This window comes from Rhipicephalus sanguineus, chromosome 2 (genome assembly GCF_013339695.2).
Source record: "Rhipicephalus sanguineus isolate Rsan-2018 chromosome 2, BIME_Rsan_1.4, whole genome shotgun sequence".
Taxonomy (NCBI): domain Eukaryota; kingdom Metazoa; phylum Arthropoda; class Arachnida; order Ixodida; family Ixodidae; genus Rhipicephalus; species Rhipicephalus sanguineus.
In genome coordinates this window covers 42,129,859-42,147,774 of record NC_051177.1, presented here as the reverse complement: position 1 = coordinate 42,147,774, position 17,916 = coordinate 42,129,859, and the positions used below count along the sequence as shown (strand labels likewise).

At 47.4% G+C, this 17,916-nt stretch overlaps 1 protein-coding gene across 2 annotated transcripts in view; it reads right to left on the bottom strand.

Moving 5' to 3' along the window:
- The window catches only part of LOC119382821 (P protein), a 332,942-nt gene that overhangs the window by 12,852 nt on the left and 302,174 nt on the right, over positions 1–17,916 (bottom strand). The window lies entirely within an intron of this gene.

The following is a 17,916-nucleotide window of genomic DNA, read 5'->3' as shown; positions in this document are numbered from 1 at the left end:
ACACCACTGAGTTCCCAAATGTAAGCCCCGGAACCATCACACCCTTCCACAGCCCTCGAAGCACCTCGTACCTATTGTATCCCCATAAAGCTCTGTGCTTCATAATTGCGGCATTCCTCTTTCCCTTTGCTACCGCTGCTTTCTCTTGTACCTCCATATATCTATCCCCCTCATTTACCCATACTCCGAGGTACTTGTACTCGCTCACCCTCGGTATTTTTTGGCCCTGTATTAAGACCGTATGGTCTCCGTGATCATTGAATACCATCAATCCACATTTTGTTGCACTAAATCCTAGTCCTAGAGCCTCACATTCCCTTCCGCATATATCTGCCAGTCGCTGTATATCATCTTGACTGTCCGCGAATAAGACAATATCACCAGCATAAAATAGACCTGGAAGCTTCTGCTCAACCATCGTGCCGACTTGTTTGTGTGACAAATTAAATCCAATGTTGCTACCTTCTAGCGCTTTTTCCATCCTCACCATGTACAGCATGAATAAAAGCGGGGACAAAGGACATCCCTGTCTCAGCCCCTTGCTAATTTCAACGCTGTCCTTGCTATTTATTCCTTCCCATTCTACACAAACTGTATTTTCTCGGTATATTTCCCTCAAAAGCTGTATACAGTCGTCACCTATGCCCACTTCTTTCAATATATCCCACAAAATTTCCTGATTAACGTTGTCATACGCCCCAGTGATATCTAGATAAGCTACGTATAAGGGCCTGTTTTCTATTTTCGATATTTCTATACACTGGGTAAGAACAAACAGATTATCGTCGACTGAGCCAAGCGCTACCTAGTACATAGAAACCAAAACATGGTAAAAATAAAAACACTGAACGCCGACCAGAAAGGTGTTGTCGAAAACATAAGGACGTTTCGGCTTCCACACGGAAGCCTTGTTCAAACGCCATTATATATTTCCGACAACACCTTTTTGGTCGGTGTTCAGTGTTCTTATTCCTACCATGCCATTGCACTCCAACCAGACGAGATTTCGCCGACTCTCGATTTCAGAAACCAAGACACTTTCACAACTCCAATACAGACAGGTCATTTCGATTTCAATATAAACGACACACTATCGCTGATACTTCGTCCATATAATAGATGCGACTAAGGAAATGCTGATTGCACTATTAAAGTTTCACTGGTTACAAATGGCTGACCAAGTAGAATAGATAGCTTGCACGTGACGTCATGGACGCAGCTTGTGAATGTACTGGTGCTAAACGATGGTTAATTGCTTTGATGACAAATTGCGTCAATGTGAAAACGACGTGGCAGGTGCGTCTGTGTGCATAAATAACGAAAGAACCTGCATGTGATGTGTTGATAGCATTAATGTGACATCGCAAGCGTCGCGTCTCCACATGCTGGTGCTCCAACATGGTGGTCACAGTGACGTCAGTGCAAGTCATCTATACGGCCGTATATTGATTTCAAGCGGGCGGTTTCGGCGCAGCCATGTTGTTGTGCCATATCTTCACAAACTATGGTAAAGTGTGCAAGCCAAGTACGAAAGTAAGCGTGCTTATGTAATGTGCTTGGACCTTTTGACCCATAGATTGGACTGTGAGCCAACGACTGCGATTAACAGGTCAGTTATCAAGGATGGAAAAAGTAATTAGTGCACAATTTGACAAATTCTGACGCACGCAAACACTTACGCAAACATTAAAAAAAATTCACTGACGATTATGATATTATGAAACTATTAAGAAAAACACATTAAGAAACTCATTTTTCTTAATTACCATCATGAATCAGTAATAACCGAACCGGCTCAGAACGGTTGGAACCATTAACCTTAGGCTCCGGTGCTGAACCTATAAGCCGAACCAAAAAAAAAAAAAAAGCACGCAGAAGCCCGAACCCGAAAACTTTCCGGCTCGGCACGCTCCTTTGTTTCCCCTTTATTTCCCAAGAGATGCCACCTTAATCTTGCGTCGTCTCCACTGGCGACAGAGGCACGCTCGCGAAAGACTCGATTGAGAAACACCGGAGTCGACCCTTAGTAACGCCCTAGGGACAGTTGTTTGTCACTGCGTCACGACCCATCACATCACGCACTCGCTTTTCTGCTGCCGGCTGGCAAAAGGCAGCAACGGAAACCAACAGAAAGGCACATAGAAAAGTAACAAAGTCTCTCCGCCGCCGACATGCCGCAATGCGGGTCGGCTCGCAATGTCCTGTACGATGCGCGGGGTCTAAAAGGGCTGTCACCTAAAGCGCTTTGACCTTCATGGGAGAGAGAGAAAGAGAGCAATGGTTGAGCTGGCTCGTACAGAGGAAAGCCTGGGTCGGGTTTAAGGTATATGACGGGTGCCTCCTGAAATGGCGAACATCCCGATCCCTACCCCACGCCAGCGTCCATCTATGCCGAACTGCAGACAGGAATTGAAGATTTAAAAGTGAACCTCGAGTAAAAGATGCGAACCTGTAAAGTGCCTCAAAAAGGCCTACCGGCGTTTCGATAGGGGAAACTGTATATCTTTGTATAAGACAAATATGCATCTGTGTCAGGATATAGGCACTCTAAACAAACAAACAAACAAACAAACGAACGAACAAACAAACAAACAAACAAACAAACAAACAAACAAACAAACAAACAAACAAACAAACAAACAAACAAACAAACAAACACGTTGGCGCTTCTGGACTTGCAATAGATCTGTAAAGAATAGGACACCCGAAAAGAAAACGGAAAAAGTGGTCATCTGCGCCATATAGGTCAACTGCACCATTCCCCATTTGGCTTATAACTGGGCCATAGAGAAATAAATTCTCAATGGCTGGATTGGCATGGCCCTATTGGCTCCCAGTGGATTCATTTGCGACCGCCGCTACCGGGATTGAACCCGCGACCTTTGGGTCAGCAGCCGAATACCGTAAACTCTGTCTCGCCTAGGCTGACAGCAACGTGTCCATTTATTCCGGCTGAAGAAGGAAGCAATCGGTTGCAGCGCGAGGTCAACACAAGGTCGAACGAAGGCACGAAGAAGACACACACGCAGCGCTACTAGCAAGAATAATCTTGATTCGTTCATGCACTACCGCCCAGTACACGCCACAAGCTCAACAGTGAACACAGATCACGTGGTGTTCGCTGTTTCGTTTAAGAAGGAAGCCCGCGAAATGTGAAAATACCGCGTGACTAAACTGCAACGCGCGTCATGAAGCAACGCCCTCCAACAAGTTAACTGTGAGGTTGCCCGTATCAAGGAAAGAATGTAGAAACAAAAAAACAGTTCCACTAACGTGAAACCTGGGGAGGTGCGAAGCACCGGTGTTTCCCATAGGGACACGTCAATATCAGTGAGAGGACAGCGTCCTCTCATTGCTGCAGAAAGCGTCGCAGACAGAAACAGAGCTTCTCCTGAGCCAACGCGCCGTCTGATTTGCCACTCGGAGAAGTCCACGTGGCGTTGTCCCTCGCGGGCGAGAGAGCGTTCTCGTGAGCTTTTCCAGTACCTGCTTCACCTGCGGGAGAGCAGACGCCGTTTACCGAAAAGGTGGAAAAAGCAGCGGCTTAATAGGAACATTCCTCGCAGAATCGCTGTGTGAGCAGAGGAGACGAATCAACACGCTAGCAAAATTGCAACCGAGGGATGGATCCAGTTCTGCAGCTCGCTGCATGACACTCTGAGCACTGCAAAAAACTTGGACCATCCTGAGGAACATGCTCAATCCGGAAAATTCAAAATCGGCGACGAGCAGAACATTACAAAGAATAACGCACGGTTTCCGGTTACGGATCGGGAATTAATACAAGCAATTAAGGACAGATACATAGGAGACAATGCCGATAGTTCCAGGATTCCAGGTGCAAAAACGAGAGGCTCGGCGCCCCAATAACCAAAGAAGAGGTCCTTGCGGCAGCTCAGGCAGCCAAGAGAAATACTGCCCCTGGTGCAGATCAAACTACAAATGCAATGATCAGGAACCTCAGCGATAAGGTCATAGAGGCGCTGACGAACCATTGTAATGACAACTACTGGCTCAAAGGGAAGATGCCCGATGAATGGAAAGCAGCCCAAATTATCACGATACCGAAACCCAGGAAGAAGCCATCCCTGCAGGCACTCAGACCCATATCTTTGACGTCATGCATGGGGAAGCTTTTTGAACGGTTTATTCACACTCGGCTCCAAAACTTCATAGAAGACAACGGCCTTTTCCCAGCCACTATGCTGGCAGTGGCCTCTCCACTCAGGACGCGTTCCTCCTATTACAAGAGGAAGTTCTGAGCTCCATACCCAAGGGAGGAGAACACCTAATACAAGCCCTTGATCTAAAAGGAGCGCTTGACAATATCTCGCATAAGGCCATCCTGTCCGAATAAAACAACATCGGATGTAGGGAAAACACCTCCAATTACATAAAGAAAAGAAGATGATTTTCAAGGGCTCATTTTTTCTTTGTTAGACACAATATTAACCCATATATGCCCAGTGTCCTACATATAGGACGCTTCTTTGATGCACTCGAACATCGCTATTTCTTTAGCTGATGACTAGCGCCACCTACAGCACATCAAGCAGGCCTCGTTCTCAACGTGTGCAAGCCTAGACATTGCTTGCTTTCCATGCTGCCACGTGCCGACCGCTTTCTCTGGGCAAACGCGTGCTTTGTGCGAAAGACGTCATGGAGAGGGAAGTGGAGGTGAAATGCCGACCTATTTCTCCGGGCAAACGCGGGCTTTGTATAAAAGACGTCATGGAGAGGAAGAAGTGCAATGTCGGTGTGCACGTGAAATGTTTCAAGGCTTACCACACCCGCATATAGTACCCCTAAAGCCCAGTGTCCTATATGTGTAGGAGGGCTTGAAAAACAGTGTTGCGTTTACTGGCAATAAATAAAAAACTTGTGCTTTCTTTTGAGAGTAAAAGTACACCTTTTGTGAAAAAAAATATTTGTTTTGTCATTTTTTCTGAGTTTGGGCATATATGGGTTAATGACAACTAACAGACAATAATGCCAAGGAAAGTAGCGGTGGTTGCTATTTGCAGTAATTGTGATATAGATGTGAAGAAAGTAAAATGAACGAAAAGATAACTTGCCGCCGGCAGGGACCGATTTTCCAGTTCCTGCCGGTTCCTTCCTCCTATCTATCTATCTATCTATCTATCTATCTATCTATCTATCTATCTATCTATCTATCTATCTATCTATCTATCTATCTATCTATCTATCTATCTATCTATCTATCTATCTATCTATCTACCTACCTACCTACCTACCTACCTACCTACCTACCTACCTACCTACCTACCTACCTACCTACCTACCTACCTACCTACCTACCTACCTACCTACCTACCTACCTACCTACCTACCTACCTACCTACCTACCTACCTACCTACCTATCTACCTATCTACCTATCTATCTATCTATCTATCTATCTATCTATCTATCTATCTATCTATCTATCTATCTATCTATCTATCTATCTATCTATCTATCTATCTATCTATCTATCTATCTATCTATCTATCTAGAAGCGAACTCGCGCTGCTGCACGGCGATGGCATTGGCGCGAGCGTGGTCCTTCTTGATCTGTTGCAATCTGTTGCTCACACCACAATCAGTTGCGCACACCGCAACTATATGGCCGAAACTGTTATCAAGGAAGTCCCGCTGGAAGCGCGCGTCGGCGCCTTCGGGCAGAGCCCGCCTGATGCGTTTTGCAGCCACTTCGCGTGCTCGCACAGCCTCGGGCTCTGCCTGCCGGTACGCGCGCTTTCCCGCCGCTTCACGGTCTTTCACATTTTGAAGATCCGATTCGCGCCGCAGCCGTGCAGCTTCGGCCTCGCGGGCTCGAACGGCGGGGTCTTCGCGCCGCAGCCGTGCAGCTTGTCGAGCAGCTTCGGCCTCGTGGGCTCGAACGGCGGGGTCTTCTCGCCGCAGCCCTGCAGCTTGTCGAGCAGCTTCGGCCTCGCGGACTCGAACGGCGGGGTCTTCTCGCCGCAGCCGTGCAGCTTGTCGAGCAGCTTCGGCTTCGCGGGCTCGAACGGCGGGGTCTTCTCGCCGCAGCCGTGCAACTTGTCGAGCAGCTTCGACTTCGCGGACTCGAACGGCGGAATCTGCTTCGCGGCGTCGACGAGCAGCTTCGGCCTCGCGGGCTCTCACCTCAGGATTCTAAATGCGAGCGCGCGCTGTCGCCGCCTTCCGTGCCCTCCGTTCCGCAGCCTTGTCTTCCATCTGGCGACTCCGAGCTAAAGAGAAAGCGTGCCAAGAGGGAGCCTCATGGCGCGTTACTTCTGAAATGTTGTCTTCGGGTGTCGTTGAAAACACGAGACGTAGTAAAGAAGAAAGAACGCCACACACGCGAACACGCACGAGAGTGTCACTCGTCAACGTCGTCTTCTTCTTGATGATGATTAGTGGGGTTTTGTGGCGCAAGGGCCATGGGTGGCCAAAGAGCGCCATGTCTTCTGTGTGGTGTTGGCGATGAGCAATGATTTCGATGACAGGGTGTATTTTGGCTGTATAGAGGCTTAAAATCACGCGCTCTAAAGAAGCGTAAAAGGGGTGTGTAAGGTATAAAATTATGGCAGTGACAAGTGATGTGATCTATGGGTGTGGGATGAATGACGAGTGAGTATGGTATTTACAAGTGAGAGGCGGGAAAACAGCACGAATGCCTTCTCAAGGCCTTTGAGCCCAAAGGCCGGGAGGCAGGTGCTTGCTTTGAAAGAATTACCGCAGCAGCAGCCTCAATGATGAGACCGCGATACGGAGCGCCTGGAAAAATAACATTGAAATTTACATCCTTGAGATATTCACAGAGGGACTGATACTTAAAGAGAGGTTCTTTGCCAACGAACATATCGGGATGGAGTGGGAACTGGAGGTATATTGATGAGAAATGCTTTTTCCTGAGAGCGTCTAGTTCCCTGCATTGCAGTAGGATGTGGAGTATAGTGAGGGGGTCGCCACAGTAGTCACACAACGGTTGGTCGCCTCCGGACAAAAGGTATGTATGTGTACTATGTGTGTGTCCTATTCGGAGTCTGCAGAGTGTTACTTGTGTACGACGTGCCTTGGATATCGGCGGCCAATTACCAAGGTGCGGTTTTATAAGATGTAATTTATTTTGCTTTTCCTTATTCCATAGGTGCTGCCAATGAGCCCTGAGCTTAAGTTTTAGGAAGGACTTCAGGTCCAGTGCAGGGACAGTCATGGGTGTATCGGCAGACTTTCCGTGAACGGATGCCGCCAGCCGGTCCGCCAACACGTTCCCTTCGATCTCGCGATGCCCTGGCACCCAGCATACAACAACATGCTGTCCGAACGTGCAGATAGTGCATATGAGTGAGTAAAGAGAAACAAGGACAGGGTTTCTATGTTTTTTCAAACTTTTTAAAGCTTTTACTACACTTAGGGAATCTGTATATATAACTGCATTGTCTATTTTTAATTGTTTAATGTGTTTAACGGCCACCAATATCGCATATGCCTCTGCTGTGAAAATGCTTGTGTTAGGATGCAGAACGCCGGCATCTGAAAAGGATGGACCGACCGCGGCGTAGGACACAGAAGTGTGAGACTTAGAGGCATCGGTAAAAAATTCTGGAAAAGTGTATTTGTGCTGCAGTTCGAGGAAGTGTGTACGGATGTGTGCAGCAGGCGCGTGCTTAGTAACTTCCACGAAGGATACATCGCAATCTATGAGTTTCCACTGCCACGGTGGGGGATATGCAGCAGGAGCCAGCAGACGGTGTTCAAGAAGTGGCACACCCATTTCTTCAGCTAGGCTCCTCACACGAAGCGCGTAAGGCTTTCTCATGGCAGGACGGTTTTCAAACAGGATTGAACTGGACAGATCATTGATAGCAGAGTGTAAGGGGTGTTCTCCATTCGCGTTCACCTTGAGGAAATATACAAAAGAGAGGTAGGATCTCTGGAGGTGTAACGACCACTCGTTCGATTCGACATAAAGGCTTTCTACGGGGCTAGTACGAAAAGCACCCGTAGAAAGTCGAATGCCTAGATGATGGACAGGGTCAAGCATCTTCAAGGCGCTTGGTGTCGCAGACTGATAGGTTATCGCCCCGTAATCTAGGCGCGTGCGTATGAGGCTTCTATATAAATTCATCAGGCACTTTGTGTCACTACCCCAAGTAGTGCGTGACAACACTTTCAGCACATTCATTATTTTTATGCACTTGTTTTTTATATACTTTATGTGTGATATGAAGGTTAGTTTCGTGTCTAGAATTACACCTAGGAATTTCTGCTCCGTTTTCACCGGTATTCGCTGGCCGTGGAGGTGAATGTCCGGATCAGGGTGGAGGCCTCTCTTTCTTGAGTATAATACGCAAGTGCTTTTTTGCGGATTAAGGCTGAACCCGTTCTCGTCTGCCCATTTAGTTACCTTCTTCAAACCAAGTTGCACCTGCCGCTCGCACATTGCGAGATTGCAAGATGTAAAGCCGATTTGTACGTCATCGACATATGTGCAATAAAACATGTTACGTGGGATGGACTGGCGCAAGGAATTCATTTTGATAATAAAAAGTGTACAACTCAATACACCACCCTGCGGAACTCCTGTTTCTTGGACAAATATTCGAGACAAAACAGTGCCCACTCGAACACGGAATGTCCGATTGGACAAGTAACTATCGATTATGGTGAACATCCTACCGCGTACACCTAAATGTGAGATGTCTCGAAGTATGCCAAAGCGCCATGTGGTATCATAGGCCTTCTCCATATCGAGGAACACAGACAGAAAGAATTGATTATGAACGAAAGCGTCACGGATTTGTGCCTCGATACGTAACAGGTGGTCCGTTGTGGATCTACCTTCTCGAAACCCGCATTGGTATGGGTCAAGTAGACAGTTTATTTCAAGGAAGTGTAGGAGTCGCCTGTTTATCATCTTTTCGAAAACCTTGCATAGACAGCTTGTTAGGGCTATAGGCCTGTAATTGGAAACTGAGGACGGGTCCTTGCCCTGTTTTAAAATGGGAATAATAATGGCTTCTTTCCAGGCCGAGGGGATCTCGCCGGAAAACCAGACAGCATTATACAGCGAAAGGAGGGCTTTTTCGGTTACAGATGGCAGGTGTTTCAACATTTCGTATACAACACGGTCGGAGCCTGGGGCGGAATTATTGCAGCAATTAAGCGATGCTTGTAGCTCAGCTATACAGAAAGGTTCATTGTATGCTTCGTGTTTTGTGGATTTTCGCTCTAGTTTCTGTTTTTTCGATTCGTGTTTTGTATCGTTGGAAAGCTTCGGTATAGTGCGACGAGCTCGACACCTGTTCGAAGTGTGTGCCGAGGGAGTTTGCCTGGTCCTCCAAGCTGTCGCATTGTGTGTTTACAAGAGGGAGTGAATATGCCTGCCGCCCTGCTACCCTACTAACCATGCTCCAGACTTTAGCTTCCTGCGTATATGAATTAATGCCCGATAAAAACTTCTGCCAACTTTCCCTTCTTGCCTGTCGGCGCGTTCTCCTACCTTCTGACTTTATGTTCTTAAAATTTGTAAGATTCTCAGCTGTCGGATAGTCGCGAAGCAACTTCCATGCTTTGTTTTGTTTCTTGCGCGCATTTCCGCACTCTTTGTTCCACCATGGAACTCGTCGTTTTCCAGAGTGACCACTTGTTTGTGGAATACATTTGGTTGCACCATCAATCAGAAATGCTGTAAAGTATTCTACAGCTGCGTCTATGCTTAAGGCAGCCATGTCCGTCCAACTTAACAGTGTAACTTTCCGAAACTGTTCCCAATCTGCTTTCTCAGTCAGCCATTTTGGAACCCGAGGGGGACATTCATTTGTAATTGGTATGTTCAGAAGTATTGGAAAGTGGTCACTTCCGTAAGGATTATTGATAACTTTCCATTTGACTAGGGGCAGAAGTGATGGAGATGCTATGCTGAGATCTATGGACGAGAATGTTCTGTTTGCGAGGCTATAGTATGTTGGTTGTTTTTTATTTAAGAGACATGCGCCAGACGAGAAAAGGAACTGTTCGATCAGACGACCTCGCGCATCGCAGCGAGAGTCTCCCCACAGACTGTTGTGTGCATTCAAGTCTCCAAGGACCAGATATGGTTCTGGAAGTTGATCTATTAAGGACTCAAATTCATGTTTCTGGAGCTGGTAGTGCGGGGGTACGTAAAGCGAGCAGATTGTGATCAGGTTGTTGAAGAGAACGGCTCGTACAGCCACTGCCTCAAGGGACGTTTGTAGTGGTAAGTGGGTACATGCAATTCCTTGATGAACTATAACAGCTACGCCACCAGATGACGCCACAGCATCATCCCGGTCCTTTCGGAATATGACATATTGGCGTAGAAAATTCGTGTTCTTGGATTTTAAATGTGTTTCTTGTACACACAGCACTTTTGGTGAGTGTTCATGTAGCAACTCTTGGATATCGTCGAGGTTTCTTAGAAGACCTCTCACGTTCCACTGTAAAATTTGTGTATCCATTTTGAGTGTAAATTAGTGCTGTGTGTACTGGAACAACTATTGCCTTATGTCACAGAGCCCTTTCCAGGCCCTGTGATGCGGGCTTTTTCTTTTTTGGTGCGCTCCAACGAGCTGCGCCGTTCCTTCGGCGCTTGAGACGCCGTTGGACTTGCCATTGTGTCCATCGCCTCGGCAGAGGCGCTGGATGCCCGCTCGCGGCTAACGCGCACGGGTGTCAGAGTTTTGGGGCTTTCTGCCTGAGCAGAAGGCCCTGGGCCTGCAGATCCGGAGGCATGCATGCCCTTTGGTTGCGGAGCAGCAGAGGCTGCTTCCGCCGAGGGAGCGGATGGCGCTGCCGCCCGTCCACTTTGCGTGGTACGCGCGGCCGCCACGAACCTTTGTGGCACTGCCCCCTTGCGTGCCACGTCCGCGAATGAAGGTCCCTGCGCAAAAGAAAGGCGTTTTCGCGCCTCCCTAAAGGAGATGTTTTCTGTAACCTTGAGTGTGATTACTTCTTTTTCTTTTTTCCACGAAGGACATGCACGAGAGTAGGCGGGGTGCCCACCGTCGCAGTTTGCGCAGTGTGGAGATTCAACACAGTTGTCAGCAGGGTGTTCATGTGAACTGCACTTGGCGCAGGTTTGACGGCCACGGCAACTCTGAGACCCGTGACCGAAACGCTGGCACTTGAAGCAGCGTCGCGGGTTGGGGATGTAGGGTCTGACCTTTAGTTTCAAGTATCCTGTTTCGACATGTTCTGGCAGTGTGCTTGTGGCAAATGTGAGAATGAGGTGTTTTGTCTGGATTTCTTTATCTTCACGCCTGATTTTAATTCTCTGCACATTGATCACATGCTGGTCGCTCCAGCCCTCGAGGAGTTCACTTTCTGTCAGGTCGATCAAGTCTTGGTCTGACACCACACCTCGCGAGCTGTTCAGAAAGCGATGCGGGGTGACTGAGACAGGTGTGGTTCCCAACGAAACAAGTTTGGACAGTTTTTCATATTGCATTTTACTTTGTACTTCAAGGAGAAGGTCTCCGCTAGCCATTCTAGTTGCCTGGTAACCGTGGCCGAGAGTTTCGGTGAGGCATTTGGACACAACAAAGGGAGAGATTGTTCTGGCATTCTTTTCGAGTGTTTGGCAGTGGATGACGTGGAAGCGTGGAAAAATTTCTTTTGGTTTAAGCAAGGCATTCAAGGTGTCTTCGGTGCGCCCTCTTTTTGTGACAGGGCGATCATTCAATCGTGGAAAGGAGAATGAGGCCATAGATTGTGTATAATTTCGGCAGCCATGTCAGCCGCCCACCATGGAGCCCAACATGGGGACGCAACAGCACTTATATTGATATAAGGCATGCCAACGCCAGCTGTACACAGCTACTATAACCAAATGTAATGTGCCCAAGAGAGGGCACATACACAAGGTTAACCCTCGCCGCCAAGAAAAAACGGAAGTAAATGGAAGAGAGGAGAGGACAGAAAAGATGCAAAGTGAGAGAGAAAGACGAAGATGTGAGGGGAGAGACAGGAAAAGGCGACTGCCGATTTCCCCTGGGTGGGTCAGCCCAGGGGTGCCGTCTACGTGAAGCCGGGGCCAAAGGGGTGTGTTGCCTCTGCCGGGGGGCCTTAAACGTCCAATCACCCGGCGTCGGCTCAACCCCCAGGATCCCCTTTTCCCCGGACACGGCAAAGCCACGCACGGCGGGGCGTGGGAGGGGTCTAGACCCCCCGTTAGCTCGGGTCCGTGGTGTCGCTACACACCAAACGCCTGTTTGCGCAGACGCCCCTGCGGGGCGTCTTCTTCTTCTACTGCATACCAGAACGCGCGCAGTAAAGAAAAAAAATCACAGCATATCCACGGACTGAATGATGATGAGTGGGCGAAGCTGCGGAGGTTCATCGGTAAACCGTGAATCTTCCGTGAATTCTGCCCAGTACATCATCACCGACGTGAGATCGGGCGCGTTTATACTAAAGGTTCGATGAGAGTTATGACGACTTGCCGCTCACTTTGATTTTACATGTACGCTGTGAATTTTCATTGTTTAGAAAACCATTGCTTTAGAAAACATCTGGCGTCTTTCGTAAAGCAGCTGGCGTCTTTTCGTTTTGCTTTAGAAACATCTGGCGTCTTTTCGTTTTGCTTTTAGAAAACATCTGGCGTCTTTCGTTGGTTTATTTCATCAATCAACGGCGTTTTGAACAAAATTTTTATTGTTTAATCACGCACAGGAGAAATCTAACCAGACACTACCTTGGAGGTAAACAATGGCTGCTAATGGGAATGAGAGACAGAAGAAGTCGGCTTTTAGCTAACACTTACACTTCTACTTCTACTAACGTTTCCTAATGGAACATGCCAATGGCTGCTAATGGGGAATGAGAGACAGAAGAATTCGGCTTTTAGTTAACGCGCACGCTGCGAACTTTTTATTGTTCAACAACGCACAGGAGAAATCTCCCACCGGCACCACCTTGGAGGTCAAGATCTGGTACTAGCGTTAAGACTGGTTACGCACTACGACGGGGACGAACGGGTGCCGCTTTAAGGAGCTTCGCCCTTAAAAGAATGCCACACAGGCGAACACGCACGAGAGTCTCACTCGTCAACGTCTTCTTCTTCTATACTGCATACCAGAGCGCGCGCTTCTCACGAACTAGAGGTGGCTACTACAACGCTACAAACAAACGGAGGATGGACAGACCCACGGCATAAGGAGCTTCGCCCCTAAACGTGTGGCGGCAGCTGTGTGGTCGAAACGCCCGCCTGCCATCGTCGCGGACCGAGAGGTCATGGTTTCGACTACTGTGAACGGAATAGTTTTTTTAAATGCGAAGCATTTCTTAGCGAACCTTTGACACTTTGAGCGTTTCTATCTATCTATCTATCTATCTATCTATCTATCTATCTATCTATCTATCTATCTATCTATCTTATCTATCTATCTATCTATCTATCTATCTATCTATCCTATCTATCTATCTAGCTATCTATCTATCTATCTATCTATCTATCTATCTATCTATCTATCTATCTATCTATCCATCTATCTATCCATCTATCTATCCATCTATCCATCTATCCATCCATCCATCCATCTATCTATCTATCTATCTATCTATCTATCTATCTATCTATCTATCTATCTATCTATCTATCTATCTATCTATCTATCTATCTATCTATCTATCTATCTATCTATCTATCTATCTATCTATCTATCTATCTATCTATCTAATTTATAGACTAATTTATAAAGAACAGTGAGAACAAGAGTCAAGCTACCACAACGAGAAGCACATTTTCGCCGCAGTGCTTCGACAGATATTCACAAAGGTAGGTGATGCACAAAGGTGTTGTATGCACATGGCGATCTGCAGATCGCCATGTGCATACAACAAGAAAAAAAAAAAAAAAACGTCTAGAGAGATTCCATGAAAGGAAGCGCATGCATGATAGTGGTAGAAAAACGCACCGTTATACGACTCATTTATTGATCGGTTAACAGAGGTCACCCGGTTGATTATGCTCTTGCTGTTAAACGACGCGTTTTACAAGCATTAATGTCAATGCACGAATACACGAGCTGAAGTAATATCCGCCTTTATTTTCCTGACCTTAGAGAAGAAAGAAAGAAAGAGAGAAAGAGAGAAAAAGAAAGAAAGAAAGAAAGAAAGAAAGAAAGAAAGAAAGAAAGAAAGATAGAAAGAAAGAAAGAAAGTGTCACGAGCGATAGCAGACGACGCTCGGTTTGTGTCTCGCGCTTTCGCGCGAAGAAAACGAAGAAGATCGACGCCGACCTCGCGCGCGCTCGGGCAGCTTCGCAGAATAAAGAAAAGGGCCTGGTAGTCCCTTCCTGGTCTCCAATGTGTTCGGTCGTCTTTCTTACGCCGCCTCGGAACCCATATTATCCGATGGCCACAACGGCACGTCACAGAAAGAAAGAAAGAAGAAAGAAAGAAAGAAGAAAGAAAGAAAGAAAGAAAGAAAGAAAGAAAGAAAGAAAGAAAGAAAGAAAGAAAGAAAGAAAGAAAGAAAGAAAGTGTCACGAGCGATAGCAGACGACGCTCGGTTTTTGTCTCGCGCTTTCGCGCGAAGAAAACGAAGAAGATCGACGCCGACCTCGCGCGCGCTCGGGCAGCTTCGCAGAATAAAGAAAAGGGCCTGGTAGTCCCTTCCTGGTCTCCAATGTGTTCGGTCGTCTTTCTTACGCCGCCTCGGAACCCATATTATCCGACGGCCACAACGGCACGTCACAGAAAGAAAGAAAGAAAGAAAGAAAGAAAGAAAGAAAGAAAGAAAGAAAGAAAGAAAGAAAGAAAGAAAGAAAGAAAGCTGGTATCTGGCTCCGGCTCCGAGTCAATTTTTGTTACAGCAGTAGTCTATCATAACATACAAGCCATTTTCTTAAAAGCCGTCATTTCATATCTGCCCTATAACGGCTATTATATCTTTCAGAAAACCGGACGCGCAGCCTGGTCGGAACAGCTGCTGCTCTGGTATAGTGATCCTTACAAAAAAAAAAAAAGCGATTGTCTTTCGATTACATTTTTCGTCCACATAAAAAAAAAAGACAGACTTTCCGCGGTAACGTGAACTGCAATGCGCGGAGAATTTTCTTCTCCGAATGAGTTAACCCATCAGCGGCGCTAAAACATGGTGCATGGCAATCCGAAAGCGAGAGACAAAACAAGCAACCTTTCCCGGAAATTTCGTCGCGTTTCTTCGCCGCCTTTATTTACAGCACCAAGCGGAAGTAACGTGCATTCGCACGCTATCGCGTTTACGAAGGTTGAGAGCCGCTAGAGCTCGTTTAATTTTTCGAAACAAACAAAAAATTTAAATACAAAGTGAAACAATGGAAAAGGAAATAAAAAACAAAAAAAAACATGGCTGATCCCTCCGTCATAGAAATCGGTATGATACGAAAGTGAAACGTGTCGTCACAGACGTAGTGCTTATTGTGTAGTGATATAGGAGAGCTTGTAAAATGTATATTCGTGTTTGGCAGCCATATCACCGTTTGACGTGGATGCACCCATGTTGACGCCTAGTGGCATGTCTCCATCGCGACGACTAACGCCCATGATCATGATTAAACGGTTGTGGTAGCTGAAGTTGTGAACATATATTTGGACACAGCGAATCGTGAATCCCGCGTAAAGATGAGATCAACAAGCTCATGATCAACACTGGTAGCCGATATGCACTTCTTTAAAATGTCGTCACGGTGTGCGCTTTCTAGTAATGGGTAACCGACGCCTGCGCTTATACATTTTTGTTGTAACTCACGCCTTCTTTCGGGGGGAGGGGGAATCATGTGACGTATGAAGCCATGGTAGGAGAAGCCGAGGATGAAAAAGTGCGCGTGAATAGAATAAAAGTATGGCGTCTGTGCCGCTGGACGTCTCCCATTCATAGCGTCACACACTACCATACTGCGCACGGGAGGCAGAGGTTCGTAGCTTGAGCCACAAACGTGTGCGTCCCGCTGGCCACTGTCTCGCTCCACCAAGGCACGACATTCGCCCTTCGAAATGAAATCGTGTCTTTTCTACAACGCGTATTGCAGCAGTTCTGTTAGTCGGTGCTCTCGCAATGGAAGCAGTCGGCGGCGGAGAAATCCCGTTGATGCATGTGGAAGCTGCACTACTTTGATGAGCCGGCGCACGCTAACACGAAGTGAAAGGCAAAGAACGTAACTGCATCTAGAGTGCCTCGGCGATGTCAGCGCGGCCAGTGTCCCTCACTGGTATCGAGACGCTTTAACCGTGACCTCCGATATCGCGCGCAATCTCGGAGTAAGTGCTAGTAAGTGTCGATCGTGACGCATTACTTCTTTTCACCTCTCACAGACGGCCGCACTGCACCGCCCCGCTCCGTCCCGCTCCGCCCCGCCTACCTACACCGCAAACAGAGAGCACTGTGCAAGAGAGAATGTGTGAAAGATATAAGTCGCGTTCGTGAAATCTTCAGCCGCTGCCAAGGTAGCGTAGTCGGTTGAGCGTCTGGCGCTTACCGCCGCGGCCACAATTATCTTGGTTTTTTTCTTTCTCACCCATTGGCGTCCATTTTATCAACGTCATATCAGTAACGGAAGTACTTGGTAGACCCCGGCATAAAACACTTTTGTGTTAAAATTGGCGAAGCTTGCACTAAGTCGCGCAAGCCTTGAAACACCAAAAAAACTGGACGATTTTGAAGTCTAATCTGGTTGCTTCTAGGTTGTTGCTAGGCTTTAACTATGTTAATCACGACAACAATGTCCAAACTCCGGAACAGAGCGTTGAAAGCGAGGTACAGCACCTCCGGTCGAAGCGCGGGCTCGCTGTCGCTCATCCTCGGCTTCCCGATATGCCGGATCCTGGCGTAAAGCCGGAGGCTTCGCGTCGTTGTCGTCTCTTGTTCTCGGCAGCTCTGGCTCCGTATTCGGGATCGGGATCGGCTTGACGATGCCGCAGCCTCTCTCGCATAGTGCTAGCCTTGCTTCGCAAAGCGCAGCCTCTTCTTCGGGAGTATCCTCGGTGGTCCCCATAGTTGCTACTGAGCGAGCGTGGTGACGCGCTCGCTTATCTAGCTGTTGCCCAGATGTGGCACATACCCGTGATGATAGCCATTTCTTGGGACAATCGTTGCCTTCTTCATTTTAAGTGGACCAGTGGTGAGTAGTGGGATTTGCCCAATTTCTGTGGCACATACCCGTTTATAGTGATGATAGTCTTCTGATAGGCCGCACAAATAACAGTCAGCTTAAACAGCCTCGCTGTTAAAACAAGCCAAGCAAGCAGTGGCATTTAATTTAAGGCGAAAGCCTTAGATTCCTCATCAAACGCGAAAAGCGACAGTCGGCGTCCCTCGGCGTCAGCGTCAACAAGAGGCGTCACTATGACGTCACAGATCACCAAAACTTGTGACGTAACCATGTCAACGCAGAAAGTTAGGCTAGTTGGTGGTAACTGAATTCAGTTGTCACTATAGATGTCATATCATGACGTCATCCCGTGACATCGACGCTTGGTCAAAGGTGGGCCGATCACGACGGCAGTTCAAAACAATGTGAGGTGCAGAAAGCTTGCAATGTCTACGATCTTGGAGGCATTGCAAAACCACGTTAGTTGCAGAAAGTTTTCGGAGGGGGGCGGGGGAGTATCAATACATCGACAGAGAGAAAAAAAAAAGATTGCTTTTGATTTCGCGTCGTCTTAGGGGAATGAATGAAGGACCCTGTGAGTTATTTCTTCTCTTTTGTTATTTCGATGGGATCTTTCACGGCGTTCTTTACACACCCTTTTCATTTTTGTAAGCTATAAGCGGCAGTTTTCCGTTTAGTTGAACTGAGCTGAACTGAACTTTATTTGGTCCTGAGAAGAGCGAGTCAGGGCTCGTCCGCGGGCCGCGTCCGCGACGGGACCGGGAGATTGATCTCGACGGCCAGGTCGTGGGCTCTCTGGACAGCCCGAAGTTGGT